General features: G+C 35.8%; 1 pseudogene; it reads left to right on the top strand.

Annotated features, from left to right (window-relative positions):
* Nucleotides 1–983: 983 nt before the first annotated feature.
* On the top strand, nt 984–15,205 carry LOC116461191 (double homeobox protein A-like; annotated as a pseudogene).
* Nucleotides 15,206–18,165: the final 2,960 nt, after the last annotated feature.

Raw genomic sequence — 18,165 nt, 5'->3', positions numbered from 1 at the left:
TGCTTCAGAATATTGTTTGAAAGTCTCCTGAAGCAGAATACAAAAATCTTCTCTACATTTTTCTTTTTCTTGTTTATAACCTTGGATATTAGTTTATAAAAGAAAATCTTCAAATTGCCTTCTTGCAGTTTTGCCCTACTTTTCTTGCTCTTTCTAGTTCTTGTTTGCTGTTATGCATGGTGGAATTTTAAAAACCTTTTTCAATTTCCACTTGGTAGGTTTCAGTAATTATTCTTCTGTATCTGAGAAAGATTTGTTTGTTTAGGTCTAGGATCCCTGGACAGCAAGCATATAACAGGATTCAAATTTTCATAGCAATGTTTTGTCTTCTCTGTGTGGTTTTGTAAGTCTTTTATTATGGCTTTTCACTATAGCTCTAATATGACTCCACTTATATTCACCTTCCACTGCTTTACCTTCTTCCATTTTTATCTCCTTTTTCAAAATTATTGAAGATATTCTAGTCTTTTGCATTTCCATATATAGTAGAATCAATTTTTCTATATCTATAATAAATCTTGCTGAGATTTTCATTGAAATTGAGTTAAAATTTAAATCAATCTGGGAAGAATTTATACCTTTACAATATTGATTATATAGTCTATGGACACAGTATTTATTTAGGTCTTTTTTGATCTTGTTCCTCATTAATTTGTGGTTTTCAGTGCACCACACCTGTACATATTTTGTTATATTTATGCTTATTTACATTTTTTAGGTATTTTAAATATTGTTTTAAAATTTCTGTTTCTATTTACATTGCTAGCATATAGAAATATGATTGATGTTTGTGTTTTCGCTTTGTATCTTGCAACTTACTGAATTCACTTATTAGATCTAAGAAGCCTTCTAGAGTTTCCTTGGGTTTTTCTATGAAGATAATCATGTCATCTGTTGGTAGGTTCAGTCTTTTTTCTCCCTTTACAGTCTGTGTGTCTTTTACTTTTTTATCTTACCTTATTGTACTTGCTGGGACTCGTAGTATGGTGTTAAATTGGGATGGTAAAGGGGAACATCTTTGATTTGCTGCCGACTTTTTGGGGGAAAGCATTCACCCCTTTACCATTTAAGTATATCATGACTTTTTTTGTAAATGCCCTTATTACATTGAAGAAGATTTCTGGGAAATTTTCACCATGAATAGATGTTAAATTTTGTCATATGTCTGTTCTGTATCAATTGGTATTGTGATGTGCTTTTTCTTTTGATTAGTAATATTATGCATTATATTTACTGGTTTTTAAAAATTAAACTATCCTTGAGTTCCTTGGATAAGCCCCATAAGTGGTATTTTATTATTATTTTAATATTTTTCTAGATTGAGTTTGCTAGTATTTTGTTGAGTTTTTTTAAATCTATGTCCATGAAGGATATTTATGTGTAGTTATTTTTTTCATGATGTCTTTGTCTAGTTTGAAGCAGGGTGATATTCAACTCATATAGTGAGTAAGAAATTGCCTCTTTCTCTTCTATTTTCTAGAATAGATTTATAAAATTAGTGTTATTTCTCCTTTGAATTTTTGGTAGACTTACCATTAAAACCATCTGGACCTAGAAATTTCTTTATTAGAAGTTCTTTAAACAATATTTTTATTTTAGTTTTAGATTACAGAAATATTTATGAAAATAATATAGTTTCCACATACCCTATACCCAGTTTACCTACTATTAACGTATTATCATGGCATATTTGTTACAAATAAACCAATATTAATACATTATTTTTAAAGAAAGTCCATACTTTATTTAGATTGTTTTCAGTTTTTGCCTAATGTTCTGTTCTAGGAGCTCATCTAGGGTGCCACGTTATATTTACTCATAATGTTTCTTTAGGACTTTCCTACGACAGACTATTTATTTCTGATGACTTTGAAAGTTTGAAGAAGCACTGGAAAGGTACTTTGCCACTCAATTGGGATTTGTCTGATTCTTTTCTTATTATTAGACTGGGATTATAGATTTTTGAAAGGAAAACCACATAGATAAAGTGCCAATTACATCATATCAAAGATATATACCATCGTTGTTAGGGTAAATATTATATATCATTGTTGGTGTGACCTTTGTCACCTGGCTATGATAGGATTTGACAGGTTTTTCTACTGTAAAGTTACTCTCCCCAACTCCCTGCTATACCCTGAAGGAAAGTCACTATAGCCCATACTTAAAGAGTAGGGAATTACTTTCTTGAAGGTGAAGTATCTACTTAAATTATTTGGAATTCTATATTGAAGATTTGTCTGTTCTCTTCCGATAGGGCTCCAATGAGTGAAGGAACGCCAGGGCTCTTGTCTCCACTCGAATTGGATAAAATGACACAGACACACGTGGAGTGGTTTTAAGGAGCAGAGACTTTAATAGGCAAGTAAGAAGGAAGAAGCTCCTCCAAACAGAGATGGGTGGGGGGTGCTCCAAGAGAGGAAACCCCATGTGCATTTGGAAAGTGGCTGCTTATATGAGTAGGCTGGAGGAGGTGGTGTCTGATTTGCATAGGGCTCAGGGGATTGGTTTGACCGGGCATGTCATACAGGCAGCTCACAAAAAAAAACTGGCCTTCCCACCCTAGCTTTTTGATATGCAAATGCGGGGAGCCATGATGTTCTACACACGTGGTGATACATGGTGGCAGCCATGTTCCCAAGCACATGTGGGGGCAAGGGCAAGAAGAAGAAGGCAGAAATCGCCATGTTTGGGTGGACCCAGTTTCTAATGGCTTGTATTTGCATATTAAAAGTTGCCGACCTGGCTCTAAGAGCCGGGGCTTTCCTGCTCGAAAAGTTTCTGGAGCTGCTTTAAAAGAAACAAAAACTTCCCAAGGACTCCTTTTCCTATCTGCCTAAAATAATTTCTTTATAACTCCTATAACACTTCATTTATTTCTTCAATTATCTACTTATATCAGTATGAGGTTGTATATATTTATTTTGTAGTTTATGTTATTATCTAATACTTTTTTATTTATTGTATTGATCAAATCTTTCCAGCATTGGTTTTTGGCAGCTATTTCTGTTGACTGCTTCTCTTTGCCATAATTCCATTATTTGCTTTTAAAAAAAAACAAAACAAAAAACACTGGCTTTTTCCAGACTTACAAGATGCTCCATGCTTATTTTGTGTATTTCCTGTAGCAGTCTTACAATCTGCCCTTTCTCCAAAGAGTTCTGATTCCTTCTGTTGGTGAACAGTGTCAGGAACCTATGATCTGGGTGCTAGGTCTGTTCATTGCTACTCGGTTGTCATTGCTTCTAGGCCTTCTCAGCTGTCAGATTAAGGAAATATATGTGTGTCTAATAACCTGTGTATATACACTTACCTGTAAACATTTCTATGTGTAATTATATGTATCTATGAAATGGCTCCATTGTCTGGGGTATACACCCTAGTTCTTTGTCGCAGTTGAGAAAGAGTTCAAGACACGGACACACACAAGGAGTGGGTTTAGGAGTGGAAAGTTTAGTAGACAAAGTGGAAGAAAAAGAGGAAAATCTTTCTCATGCTGATAAACTGGGTTGCCCAAGAGAGGATCTCTGGTTTGTGGCAGAACACAATTGATTTTATACAGAGGCCTGAGGACGCAGTGATTGATTGACATAGGGCCCAGGTGATTGGTTTGACCAGGTGTTCCATTTACATAGCGAAAAGACGGACCCTCCCACAACAAAAGACTAGGCTCTTTTATTGTGCCTATGTGCCTTCTACCTAAAGGTTGCCATGGTATCTGCGCACGTTTTTACCTGGAGATCACCAAGAGACACCGGCACATGTAGTGACAAGGAAAAGAGGGTGGGAAATGCCATGTTGAAGGTACCTGGCTTCCAGGTACAGCTGCTTGCATTTACATATGAAAGCCCCTAGTTTGCATATCTATCGGGCTGCTTTCTGTTAGAAAAGAAATGGTTTAGGGCTGCTTTCATTAAAGGAAAATTCCACTGAGAACTTTTACCCTTTCAATCTGCCTAAAAATAATTTCTTAATAAGTCCTGTACTGTCTATATTAAGCCAAACATGAGTTCATACTTATGTCTACAACTCTCATTCATTACCACACTAGCCTCCTTCCCATTATTACCAGTAATTCCCAGCTCCAACAGTGTGAAACCTAGCTCCCATCTGCCAATTATTTGTGCAAATTTCAATCCCTGTATACATGTATTGTGGCATCAGAATTGTTAAAACACACCCCTGTGAGAAATAACTATCAATTAGAATACAGTGCTTACATACAATTTCTTTAGCATTTAGGCTTACAGGCTCTATTCATAGCAAAGTTACTTAAATCAGCAACATTTTAGCCCAGCGAGGTTTTTTTAAATACTTTTATTACATTCTGCATTCCATTTTAGGATCTTCTAACCTTTTCTCATTTTTAAATTATATTTTTCTCTGTGCATTTTAGTTGAGGAAGTTTTTACTGACCTATCTTCAAGCTCACTGATTTCTCACTTGTACAACTCTGCTGATGAGCCCATCAGAGGCATTCTTTATTTATTTTTTTTTTACAGTGGCTTTTTTATTTCTAACTTAAAAAAAAAAAAACTTTCTCTTAGAGCATTTCCTAATAAATGTTCTAAGAGCGTTACTAACCTTGCATGTTATTTACTTTTCTATTACAGGCTTTAACATATTAGTGATAGTTATTTTAAATTATCTGTCTGATAATGCCAACAACTGTGTCATATCTACCTTGGTAAATACTCTGTGTGTACTTGAAAATAATGTATATTCTGCTGTTATCTTGTAAAGCATTCTGTAAATGTCGTTTGTATCTATTTATTTTATGGTGTTGTTCAGTTCTTTCATATACTTGCTTTTTTCTTTTTCTGAGTTAAACCCATTACTAACATAGGAGTGTTGAAGTCTCCAATTATATGTGTGAATTTCTCCTTTTAATTCTGCCCTTTTTTTGTTCCAAGTATTTTGGAGCTCTTTAGTTAGGCATATGTGTATATACTTTTGGGATTTTTGCATCTTCTTGGTGAATTGACAATTTTATTATTATGTAATGTTCTTCGTTATCCTTGGTAATTTTTTTTTGCTCTGAAGTGTGCTTTGTCTGATACTAGTATATTCACCAAAGTACAATTTAGTATTTGCATACTATCTCATTTTTCATTTTTTACTTGTAACCTATCTGTATGAGCATATTTGAAATTTATTTCTTGTAAACTATATATAGTGCGATCATGTTTATTTGTTTAACGAATCTGAAAATCTGTCTTTTTTATTAAGTTAAAAACACATAAATTTTTGCCATATATTTGCAAATATAAAATTTGTCATCTTAACCATTTTAAGTCTATAATATACTAATGTTAACCAACAGATCTTTAGAACTTATTCATCTTGCAAAACTGGAATTCTATACTAATTGAACAACTCCCCTTTTCCATTTCCTTCCAGCCTCCAGTAAAGACTACTTATTATACTTTCTGTTTCCAAGAGTTTGACTACTTTAGATGCCTCATAAAATAGAATCATGTAGGATTTGTCCTGGCAATCTCTGTCTTTTAACTGGTGAGTTTAGGCCATTTCTATTTAACTTAATTATTGATATGTTTGGATTTAGCTATGCCATATTATTATTTGTTTTCCCCTCTGTTTTGCTTTTTTATGTTTCCCCATTTTCTGCCTTCTTGGATTATTTTTATTTTTTTGTATTATCTTTTAATTTACCAAGCATGTTTTTGCTATATCTCTTGGAATAGATTTGTTTAGTGTTACTTTGAAAATTATAATGAACATATTTTACTTTTCATAGGTTAACTAGAATCAATGTTTTATACTTAAGTGGAATGTAGAAAATCCACAACCATATGTGTCAGTTTACCCTCCCCACTTTATGTTATAGCTGTCTTTTAGGTTACATTTATATACATGGAAACATTTATTTAATGTTATTATTTTTCTTTTAACTATCAAATGTATTTTAAAGAATTCAAGAGGATAAGAATAGCCTATTATATTTACCAAGATATTTGCTATTTCTCTTTCTTATTATCCCTGATGTACCATTTTCTTTTGGTATCATTTTCTTTCTGTCTGAAAAACTTCCTTTAGCAATTCCTTTACAGCACATCTCCTAGCAAAATATTCTTAGTTTTCCTTCATCAGTAACACTGTCAACCTTCAATTTTTAAAGGTTGTTTTGAAAACTGTAAAATTTCAAGTTGACAGTCAGGCGCGGTGGCTCACGCCTGTAATCCCAGCACTTTGGGAGGCCGAGGTGGGTTGATCACGAGGTCAGGAGATTGAGACCATCCTGGCTAGCACAGTGAAACTCTGTCTCTACTAAAAATACAAAAGAAAAAAATTAGCCGAGCAAGGTGGCAGGCACCTGTAGTCCCAGCTGCTCAGGAGGCTGAGGCAGGAGAATGGCATGAACCCAGGAGGCAGAGCTTGCAATGAGCCGACATTGCACTACTGCACTCCAGCCTGGGAGACAGAGCGAGACTCCGTCTCAAAAAAAAAAAAAAAAAATTTAAGTTGACAGTTATTTTCTTTTTCTTTTTGCTTGTTTGTTTGCTTGTTTTTGTTTTGAGACAGGGTCTCACTCTGTCAGCCAGGCTGGAGTGCAGTGGCACAAGCATGTGTATATACTTGGATTTTTGCTGCAGGATTTAACTGCAGCCTCGGCCTCTCGGGCTCCAGTGATTCTTCTACCTCAGTCTCCTAAGTAGCTGGGACTAGAGGCATATGCCACCACATTTGGCTAATTTTTAAAATTTTTTGTAGAGACAGAGTCTCACTATGTTGCCCAGGCTAGTCTCAAACTCCTGGGCTCATGTGATCTTCCTGCCTCGGCCTCCCAAGGCTCTGAGATTACAGATGTGAACCACCATGCCTGGCCCCAAAAGTTTTTTTCTTTCAGTAATTGAAAAATATTATGCCATTTCCTTTTGTAGTTTCTGGTTAGAAATCTGCAGGAGGCCATTATTCTAAGTGAATTGATGCAGGAACAGAAAACCAACTACCACATGTTCTCACTTATAAGGGGAGCTAAAAAATGAGTATACATGGAAATAAAGATGGGAACAACAGACACTGGGAACTACTAGAGTAGGTAGGATGGGAGGGGATGAGGGTTGAAGAACTACATATCAGGTACTGTGCTCATTATTTGGGTGATGGGATCATTCATACAGCCAATCTCGCTGACACACAATTTACCCATGTAACAAACCTGCACATGTAACCCCAGAAACTAGATGTTGAAAAAAACACAAAACACACAAATTGTTCTTCCCTTATGGGTAATGTGCCTATTTTCTGGTTGATTTCAAGTATTTTTTCTTTGTCCTCTAGTTTACAGTAATTTGATTATGATTGGTCTAAGCATGAAATTTCTTTGAGTTTATCCCATTTGAGATTCGCTCATCTTCCTAAATCTGTAGGTTTATGTAGTTTCCCAAACTTGGGAATTTTTCAGCCATTATCTCTTGAAATGTACTTTTTAGCACTGTTTTCTGCTGTCCTGAGACTCTAATGACAAGAATGTTATACCTTTATTATTTTCCCCCAGGTCTGAGGTTCTGTTCATTTGCTTTAAATTTTTTTTTTCTGATTTCCGAATTGGATAATTTCTACTGATCTATTTTCAATTTCACTCACCATTTAATCTGTCATCTCAATTATGCTTTTGAGCTCTTTCAATGAGTTTTATATTTCAGTTATTGTATTTTTTAGTTCTATATCTTCATTTGTTTTTCTTTTCATATCATTGCTGAGACCATTTTTCTTTTAATTTTAGTGTGTTTGCAATTGCTTGTTATAACATTTTTAAATAGCTGATTTCAAGAATGTGTCAGATAATTCCAACAAGTGTGCCATCTCAGTGTTTGTATCTATTGTGTCCATTTGCTGAGTAGTTTTGGACTGAGGTATCATGTTTTGAGGCTTGAAGTAAAATCATTTGGAGAATGTTGATATATCTATTTCAGGAAGAAATTGACCTGGTTAAATTTGGGCCAAAAGTTTTATCCCATCTGAAGTGGTTTCCCATCAGCTCAGACTTCAAAACTTTTAAAGAGCTATTCAGATCTGTCCCATTTGTGTATCATCCAGTTGTAGTGTGGGTTCTGGCCAGAAATCTTTCTGTTAGTTCAATTTTCAATGTCTTTGTTATGCTGATTAGTGCCAGATCCAATCGTGTAGTTTTGGAGTAAACTTTGGGATTATTTAACATAATGGAATTTCTTTCTTGAGGTCCTTCATCATTACAATCTCCTCAGTACATCTTGTTTCCTTAAGGCTCTTCTTTTAGGTTCTGTGGCCAGAAACATACAGCCTTAGTTACTCATCTCTGTTGCTTACTTTTGTGACTGTACCTATGTCCTGGAGCAACACACAAGAGGACAAGAAGATTGAAAAATGGTAAATTCACCACTGATTTGATGGGGCTTTGGATTCTGATCTTCTTTCCAATCCTGCAACTATTAATTTTTCAGAGTCTGATAACAGCTGCTCAATATATATTCTATTTCATGGCTGCATTCAGTGGTAGAGACAGGGTGGAATGTGTTTTCTCCATCATATCTAAAACTGGTTCCTACAAGTTATTTATTTATTCCTCTATTGTCACGCATCACCTACACCTAATATGGTCTCACCTCATTTTCTTTCTTCCCCAATCAGTACTATGTCACTATACTATTGAGTGACATTTTATATTGTAACTCCCTTGCCTAGCCCTGCCCTGAGTTCAAAGGTTCAACTCACCAAGGCATTTCATAATAGGAAATGCCTGATAACTACTTTTCTACACTAATTACTTAGCACATTAGTAATATAATTAAAGCAAGCTATTATAATTTCCCACAGGCATGTTAGTTTCACTGAAAACATTTTCAAGTTGAACTAAACAATGGAAGAAAATCTACTCTCTGAGGAATTAATTATCTGTTCATTTATCCCCATTGGAGTGACCAGTAGGCCAGGAAATGAACTTATCACTTTCTAGCTTAAGCCCAAATGGGCAGAGAAATTCTGTGGCAGCTCTTTACTTGTGGCGTTAACAGATGACAGGGGTTTTAGGCAGCTCTAGAGAATTCTATCCCCAGCTCTGAAAATGTTCTATCACAATTACCACTAACAAGCACTGAAGCCACTTCTGCTCTTGGCTTTCAGAGCCACTTGGTGCAAAGTAGGCAAAAATAAATAAACTTTCCCTTTCTTCTCTCATGTCTCCATTCTTTCTATCCCCTATAAGCAGCATGATGATAGTAAGTACCTCATTTAAGACTGATACGATCTGCAATACAGATTTGCTTATACCCTGCCTTGTTCCTGTATGTAAAACAGCTCATTAGTGCCTCAGCTTCATTTCCATTACTATTAATGTTCAGGAAAAACTAATTTACACTTAGTGAAAGAGAATTAAAATGTGTGTCAGAAGAATGAAATATGACATTAGTTCTCAAACTGTGGTCCCTGGACCAGTAGCAATACAGCACCTTGTTATAAATGCAAATTCTTGGACCCTGCCTACAGAATCAGAAACTCCTGGGATAGGGCCCAGCAATCTGTGATTTCACAAACCTTCCAGGTAATAGTGATGCATGCCAAATTTGAGAACCACTGCAAGTAGGAAATTAGTTATTGGCTGGCAGTGGCATAATGAGCAAAAACAGTGCATCCTAGGTGTGGGTTACTTGTCAAATTGTAAAGGCCTATTGAACTGGTTTCCTATCATGCTTGGAAGATAACATGTCACCAGCATCAAGTGGCTGGTGGAGTAGAGAGGATAGGCAGAGTGTATATGGGTAGGTCGGGTGTGATGGGCTGGCAATGCCAAAACCTCCATTCTATGTCTGCTATCTCTCTTGGCCTGGATTTTAATCTCCACAGTCTGCTGATAACACTTTGGCACTTATCCCCAGTAGCATCTTTCTGGTAAAATCCACTTATCTTTGTTTCTGGCTTGCCCTCCTTCAGGAGAGCTGGGTTCACTTGACAGACACTTTAAAAAAAAAATTTTAATTTCTGTGTGTATGCAGTAGCTGTAAATACTTATGGGATACATGAGATATTTTGATATAGGCACACAACGTGTAATAATCCCCTCAAAATAAATGGAATATCCATTACCTCAAGCACTTATCCTTTGTGTTACAAATCATCCATTTATACTCTTTTAGTTATATTTAAATGTAAAATTAAATTATTATTGACTATAGTGACCCTGGACAAACACACTTTTAAAACCAGACTTCACAACTATGGTATCATCCTGTTCTCTGATAACCCACTGAGACTCCTTGGCTGGCTTCTTACCAGTTTTTAACATCATATAAATTTGTATTTAGCTAGGAATGGATTTTATTAATATAATATATTATAAATGATCTAAATTATTATGCCTCGTGATGGAAATATATGCTGCATTGCAATTTGTAATTGAATAGGATTAAAATTTTATTACAAGAAAAATTCTTATTTTACTTTAGAGAAATTTTCAGCAAATGGAATGTATTCATGACAACACTGAAATTTGTCATGTGCTCCTGCATTGGGATTTCTTTCTAAACAGCATGGAAATAAAGAATATGAAGGCACAATTAGTTTTCTTGAAAATAAACCACAATTCATTATCAATATAAAGGTTAGCCTCTGAAAATCTCCAGTATTTTTCTAAAAGTTTCCTTAAAGTTATCAAACAAGAAATGGGTTATTTGAACAATAAAGAGTTGGAGAATATTTTTGTTGTCAGCTCGTAACTATCTCTGTACTGTTCTTCCCATTAAAGAATTTCTCAACAGTTAGAAAAATTTTTCACATAAATACACTCACAACTCAGATGACTGTAACACTTTGTTTTGTAAGATTATGTTTCTGAAGAACAAATAATTTTTTATTTTTTATTTTTTGTAAGGACTTTTATGTCTTGAGATTAAAACTCTGTATCTTTATCATTTGTATGAAAATGTCAGCTTGTATTTAGCATTTATTTTTTCTATTTATCTTTCTTGGAGCATAATTTATATTTAATAAAAAGCACAGTTTATAAGTTTAAAGTTTGATTAATTTGAAAAATGTATACACATGTGTAGCCACTACTTTAATTAAGATATAGAACATTTCTAAAACTCCAAAAGCTCTCTTCTTTCTTTCCTCAATTACTGCCTTTTGCCCCAAGAGAAAAACACGGTTCTTGTTTCCACTATCATATAATAGTTTCATCTATTTTAAAACTTCATATAATTTAAGTCATGCAATATGTACTCTCTGTGTCTAGCTTCTTTGATTCTACATATTTTGGAGATGCCTATACCTTTTTGCAAACATCAATAGTTGATTTCATTTAATTTCTAAGTAGAAATCCATTTCCATGGTGACTAACAATTTGTGGCCATCTTCCTTATAGTCGTCGGCCTTTTATATACCTTCTTCAATGAAATATTGATACAAATATATTTTCTATTTATTTATTTGGGGTGCTTGTTTTCTTCTTATTGAATTGTAAGAGTCCTTCCCATATTCTTGGTACAAGTCCTTTATTAGATACGTGTTTTGGAAATATTTTCTCAAAATCTGTTGCTCATCTTTATTTTCTTAAGAATTTTTTGAAATAGGCTTTAAAAAACAAACAATTCTGTAGATTGGCAATCTGGGTGGTTTTCCAACTGGTCTTACACGAGATTACTCATACAATTACAGATATCTTACAGCTTGACTGAAACTAAAAGGCCCCAAACAACCCTATTTACATGCTGGAAGTTGGTACTAGCTATTATCTGACATACCTCTCCCACAAAGGCCTCTCCTCCTCTAGTAAGCTAGGCTGGACTTCTTCACAACATGGAGGTCTCAATGTTCTAAGAGACTGAAAGCAGACATTATGATGCCTGTTAAATCCTAGTCTCAGAAATGTTACATCATTTGAGTTGCATATTTTTACCCTTTTTATTGTTCTTTTTTCACTCATGATTTTTCAAGTTCCTTTCTGGTATCATTTCCCTCTGTCTGAAGAAATTTCTTTAGCAAGAGTAGAGGAAGAGTAGGTCTGATGGCAACAAAATATCTTAGTTTTTCTTCATTTGGAAACATATATTTTAAAAATTATAAATTGACAATTTATAATTGTATATACATGAGGTAAAAGGGATGTTATGATTTAAAATACAATGTGGAATAATTAAATCAAGCTAATTAACATATATCCATCAACTCAAATACTTATTTTGTGATGAGAACATTTGAAATGTATTAGCAATTTTGAAGTGTACAATACACCATTTTTAACTAAATTCACCATGCTGTGCAGTAGATCTTAAAAAAATCTTATTCCTCCTATCTAACTGAAATTTTGTAACCTTTGACCATCATCTCTCCATTTCTCTCTCCACCACTGGCAGACTCTGTAACCACCATTCTAATTTGTGCTTCTATCAGTTTGACTTTTTTAGATTCCACATGTAAGTGAGATCATGTGGTATTTGTCTTTCTGTGCCTGGCTTATTTCAGGTAGCATAATGTTCTACATTTCCATCTATGTTGCTGCAAATGACAGAATATTATTCTTTTTGAAGACTGAATGGTATTCCGTTGTGTATGTATACCACATTTCTTCATTCACTCATCTGATGATTAACACTTAGGCTGATTTCATAACCTGGCTATTGTGAATAGTTCTGCAATGAATACGAGAGGGCAGACATCTTGTCAACAAACTGATTTCAAATATTTTGGGTAAATAACCAAAAGAGGGATTGCTAGATCATATGGTAAATCTATTTTCAGTTTTTTGAGGAACTGCCATATGGTTTTCTGTAATGTCTGTACTAATTTATATTCCCACCAGCAGTATACAAGGATTCTTTTTTGTGTACTTCCTCACCAACACTTGTTATCATTTGTCTTTTTGATCATAGCCATTCTGGCAGGTGTAAGATTATATCTCATTGTGGGTTTAATTTGCATTTTCCTAATGATCGGCAATTTAAGCATTTTTTTTTGTATATTCATTGGTCATTTGTAGGTATTCTCATGATAAAGGTCTATTCAGATCCCTTACCAAATTTTTAATTGACTTTTAAATTTTCTTGCTATTGGGTTGAGTTCCTTATGTATTTTGGATATTAACCCATTATCAAATGTATGACTTGCAAATATTTTTTCTCAATCTGTAGGTTGTCTCTTCATACTACTTGTTTCCTTTGTTGTGCAGAAGCTTTTTAGTTTGATGTAATGCCATTCATCTTCTCTTGCCAGTGCTTTGGGGCTTAAGACAAAAAATTATTGCCCAGATCAATGTCATGTAGTTTTCCCCATGTGTTTTCTTCAAGTAGTTTTACAGTTTCCAGTCTTACATTTAAGACTATAATCCCTTTTGAGTTTATTTTCATATATGTGTGAGATAAGGGCTTGATTCATTCTTCTGCATGTGAATATCTAGTTTTTCCAACACCATTTATTGAAGATACTATGTTTTCCCACTGTGTATTCTTGGCACATTTGTCAAAATTAATTTACTGTGCATGAATGAGTTCATTTCTGGGCTTTCTAGTTTGTTCCATTTGTCAATGTGTCCATTTTTGGTCAGTACCACATTGTCTTATTTGCTATAGCTTTGTGGTAAAGTTTGAAATCAGACAGTGCAATGCCTTCAGCTTTGTTCTTTTGCTCATGATTGCATAGTGATGCTTAAGTAAAACCAAAATTATCCTGGGAATATAAAAAATAATATATCTGTTTACATTTTGGTGTGGGATGAGTAGAATCTTGTTTTCAAATTCCTTGTTTGAAAGGCTATTAAGAAGAATAAATCCTCACTTAACAGTTTTCTAATTCCTTGGTGGTATCCTCTGTCCTTTGGTAACATGTGAAAGTAGAGCACACTTTTCTATTTTTGTTCCTGCCGCACCCCTCATAAGGTGAAGCACACATAGAGCACTCCCAGGGTCAGTGTGAGCCCGGCACCAGCTCAGGCTGCCGATGCTCCAGAGTTGGATTCCATCATCCACTTAAATGGCAGCCGCAGGTAGATGTGCCCATCACAACCAACTCTGTGTGTTCATAATCTCTGTTTATTCTACAAGTGGTTTCCACACAAAAAATGGCGCAATGTTTCTCGGAAGACAACTACATAAAAATCAGCATACTTAAATTCACAGCAAATAATCAGACAATCAATGAAAATACTTACCCAAACACTAATTGTAGACTATGCCTTCCGAATATATTTGTCATAAACTTGGAGTAAGGAATCCTCACAGGAACTGAACAATTCGAAAAATGCAAAGCTGTTTGTTAGAATACTGGTGCTTTCGGGTAGAAACTCTCATCCATATCCTAGTAAGGTTGAAGTTGCACAGGTGTTTTCATTTGTCAAAACCCAGAAAATCATATGCTTTAGATTTGTGAATTATGTTGTATTATATGCAATCTTTCTTTTTAAAAATGAGCTGTAAGCAGTGTCCCAGACAGCAGCTCAGCCTCCAGGACTCTTTTCCAGCACGGCCAAAGACACCTCTTCACACAAGATGGTAGCAACAAATCGCAGGAGCAATCACACCAAATTCACAGAAGATCAACTGAAAATCCTGTTCAATACCTTCAATCAAAAACCTTACCCAGGTTATGCTACCAAACAAAACCTTGCTTTAGAAATTAATACAGAAGAGTACAGAATCCAGATTTGGTTTCGGAATCGAAGAGCTAGGAATGGATTCCAGAAAAGACCAGAACCAGAGACTTTAGATTCAAGCCACAGCTATGGGCAAGATCAACCTGGTGTGGAGTTTCAAAGTAGAGAAGCCAGGCAGTGTTGTACCACCTATAGCACCTCTCAGTTACTCACTCTCATCAAGGCATTTATGAAAAATCCATACCCTGGGATTGATTCCAGAGAACAACTTGCTGAAGAAATTGGTGCTCCAGAGTCCAGAGTCCAAATTTGGTTCCCAAAATTGAAGATCTAGATTTCATCTCCAGAGAAAAGGGAACCTATTATGTCCTTAGAACAAGAAGACCAGGGGCAAGGTTTCTGAGGGACTTCAAGGTACAGAAGATACACAAAATGGCACCAACCTCACTAGCACTCTCATTTCTCTAGAGCCAGAACATGGTGAACACAGTCAAGTTCACTGTATTGGATATTATCAACTTGGGCCCTAAATCTCTCTCACAGTCTTCCTGGGAGTCTATCCTTCTGCTGAAAGTGCAAGTTAAGCTTTCTGAAGATGGTAAAGAACTTGGCCGGGTGTGGTGGCTCACGCTTGTAATCTCAGCACTTTGGGAGGCTGAGGCAGGAAGATTGCTTGAGCTCAGGAGTTCGAAACCAGTCTGGGCAGCATAGTAAGACCCTGTCTCTATTATAAAAACAAAATAAATAAAAAGGACTGTAGGAGGCCGAGACAGGTACAGGAGGCACCACACTACCCTATTGACACAGCCTAGATCCAGAGTTCAGCAGACCTTGAGACAATGAAAATAAACTTAGTAATAATCATTTTTCAATCATTGCAGTAATTATTGATTTGGACAAAAATCTGTTGACGTCAAAACCTTAAAGTGACGCTGCTCTGCCTATGGAGTAGCCATTCTTTTATTCCTTTAGTTTCTTAATAAATTTTCTTTCACTTAAAAAAAACTTATATTTCAATGAAGAATGAGATATATACCTCATCTCAAAGAATCTTCTCACACACACTTATTAATTACAAAAGGAAAATCAGTAATTTTGCAGTGGGGAAATATGGCCAACTCCACCTTAACCAAGTGGCTGAAAGTCACTGCACCAGTAATGGCACAAACCAACATGAGATGCTTCCTGATATGATACACTAAAAAGGGCACAATCTCTTCTGCATGTTGCTGCAAAAAGTGGGTAAGCTGAAACTGAAACTAACAATTAGGCAATGTCAAGCAAACACAAATTCAGGTTGACAGTCTGCAAAGTAACATCCATGTACTCTTCAACAATGGATTGATCCTAGCTACTCAGGAATCTGAGGCAGGAGGATTGCTTGAGGCCAGGAGTTCCAGATCAGCCTGGGCAACATGATGAGACCCCATCTCTACAAACTTCACTGACTACACTGTGCTCTGCCCAGGGAGTATCCAGCACAGGCTGAATGCTCTTCTATGCCCGGTTCATGTAAGGCTGGGGAACAATGACAATTTTAGTGAATCCACATGCTCTGACTACATTTCATTTCACCAATGAAAGTCATTTTCTAATATTAATCATGCTACTTGAAAGTTGCTTGTTTCACTAATGAAAACCCATTTTTGACATTCAATATGTTCATTTGCAAAATATTAAAACAATTTTTTATAAATGTATCTGTTTATTGTTATTTTTAAAATTCTGGTTAAATATATGAAACATAAAATTTACTTTTTTTTTTTTTTTTGAGACAGAGTCTTACGCTGTTGTCCAGGCTGCAGTGCAGTGATGCAATCTCGGCTCACTGCAGCCTCCACCTCCTGGGTTCAAGCAATTCTCTTAACTCAGCCTCCCGTGTAGCTGGGACTACAGGCACACACCACCATACTCAGCTAATTTTTGCATTTTTAGTAGAGATGGGGTTATGCCCTGTTGGCCAGGCTGGAAAATATACCATCTTAATTGTTGTAAGTATACAGTTTAATAACATCGAATGCATTCACACTGTTGTGCAACCATCACCACCATCTATCTTCAGAACTCTTTTCATCTTGCAAAATGGAAACTCTGTCCCCATTAAACAGTAACTGCCCATTCTCTCCTCCCCTGAACCCCTGGCAATCATCATTCTACTTTCTTTCTATGAAGTTGATGATTTTCACTACTTCATTAAGTGGAATCAGACAATACTTGTCCTTTTGTGATTGTCCCATTTTACTTGGCATAATGTCCTCAAGGTTCATCCCAAGTGGTATAAGACGAGGCTTTTTCTAGCCATCTTCTTCCTCCAGATCTAAATAATTTCATGCAGCTTTTAGATAGATTAGAAACATAATTTTACTATGGTAAACACAAAATAGTTTTAAGAGAAAAATGGACCTGATGTCTACCATCAAAAACAACAGCTTAACCAAAAACAATACTATGATCAAAAGTCAGAGTTTAGGCTCTACCATCTTCATTGTCTGAATTCAAGAAATTCACTCATATTGTGGTACATGTTATAATTTTCTACCTTTTTAATGCTGAATTCCTTCACATGTATATACCACCTTTTGTTTATGCACTCATCATTTGATGAACACTTGAGTTGCTCTGTTTTGGCTTATTGTGAATACAGCTGCTATGAACATGGGTGTTTGAATATCTCTCTGTGACCCTGCTTTCAATTCATTTGGGGAAATATCCAGAAGTGGGATGGCTGCGTCATGTGGTAATTTAATTTTAATTTTTTGAGGAACTGCCCTATTGACTTGCAAAATGTGAATTTTTGATGGCAATAATAACAGATGAACTTATATTTGTTGCCCCAGTGTATTAGTCTGTTTTCACACTGCTATACAGAACTACTTGAGACTGGGTAATTTATATGAAGAAAAGAGGTTTAATTGACTCACAGTTCTTCAGGCTTAACAGGAAGCATGACTAGGAGGCCTCAGGAAATTTACAATCATGTGGGAGGAAGAAGGGAAGCAAGCACATCTTACTACTGCGGAGCAGGAGAGTGAAGGGGAAAGTGCCACACAATTTCAAACAACCAGGTCTCGGGAGAACTCACTATCACAAGAACAACAAGAGGGAAATCAGCCCCCATGATCCAATCACCTCCCACCAGGCCCCTCCCCCAACACATGGGGATTACATTCAAGATGAGATTTCAGTGGGGACACAGAGCCAAGCCATATCACACAGTGTGTGGCCCTTTCTGATTAAGTACTGCTGATTGCCTCTGGGCTGGGCATTCTAGAGAGCAGGTGAGAACCGATTATCCCTAGAATGCAAGCATAAACTCATTGCCCTTACATAATATCCCATTGTACTGAGATATTACAGCGTTAACTCACAGCCAGATGATGCCCTGAATTCCCAGACAGATCAGGAAGCTCTTTAAGGATAGAGATCAAGTCTAGTAGTTCTTTACTTTCCTTTGCGTTGTGATACTCAGTTAAATGTGTCAGAGAGGTGAGAAAGAGATCTGACTCAGATGGAAAATCCAAATTCTGGTATTGTGTCTTTTCTTTCTCATACAGAGGATTCTTGCACAAGCTGACGATTTCCAT

This window comes from Hylobates moloch, unplaced genomic scaffold (genome assembly GCF_009828535.3).
Source record: "Hylobates moloch isolate HMO894 unplaced genomic scaffold, HMol_V3 SCAFFOLD_3, whole genome shotgun sequence".
Classification (NCBI taxonomy): Eukaryota; Metazoa; Chordata; class Mammalia; order Primates; family Hylobatidae; genus Hylobates; species Hylobates moloch.
Note: the sequence above shows the minus strand (reverse complement) of the source record. Positions and strands in the feature narration are given on the sequence as shown.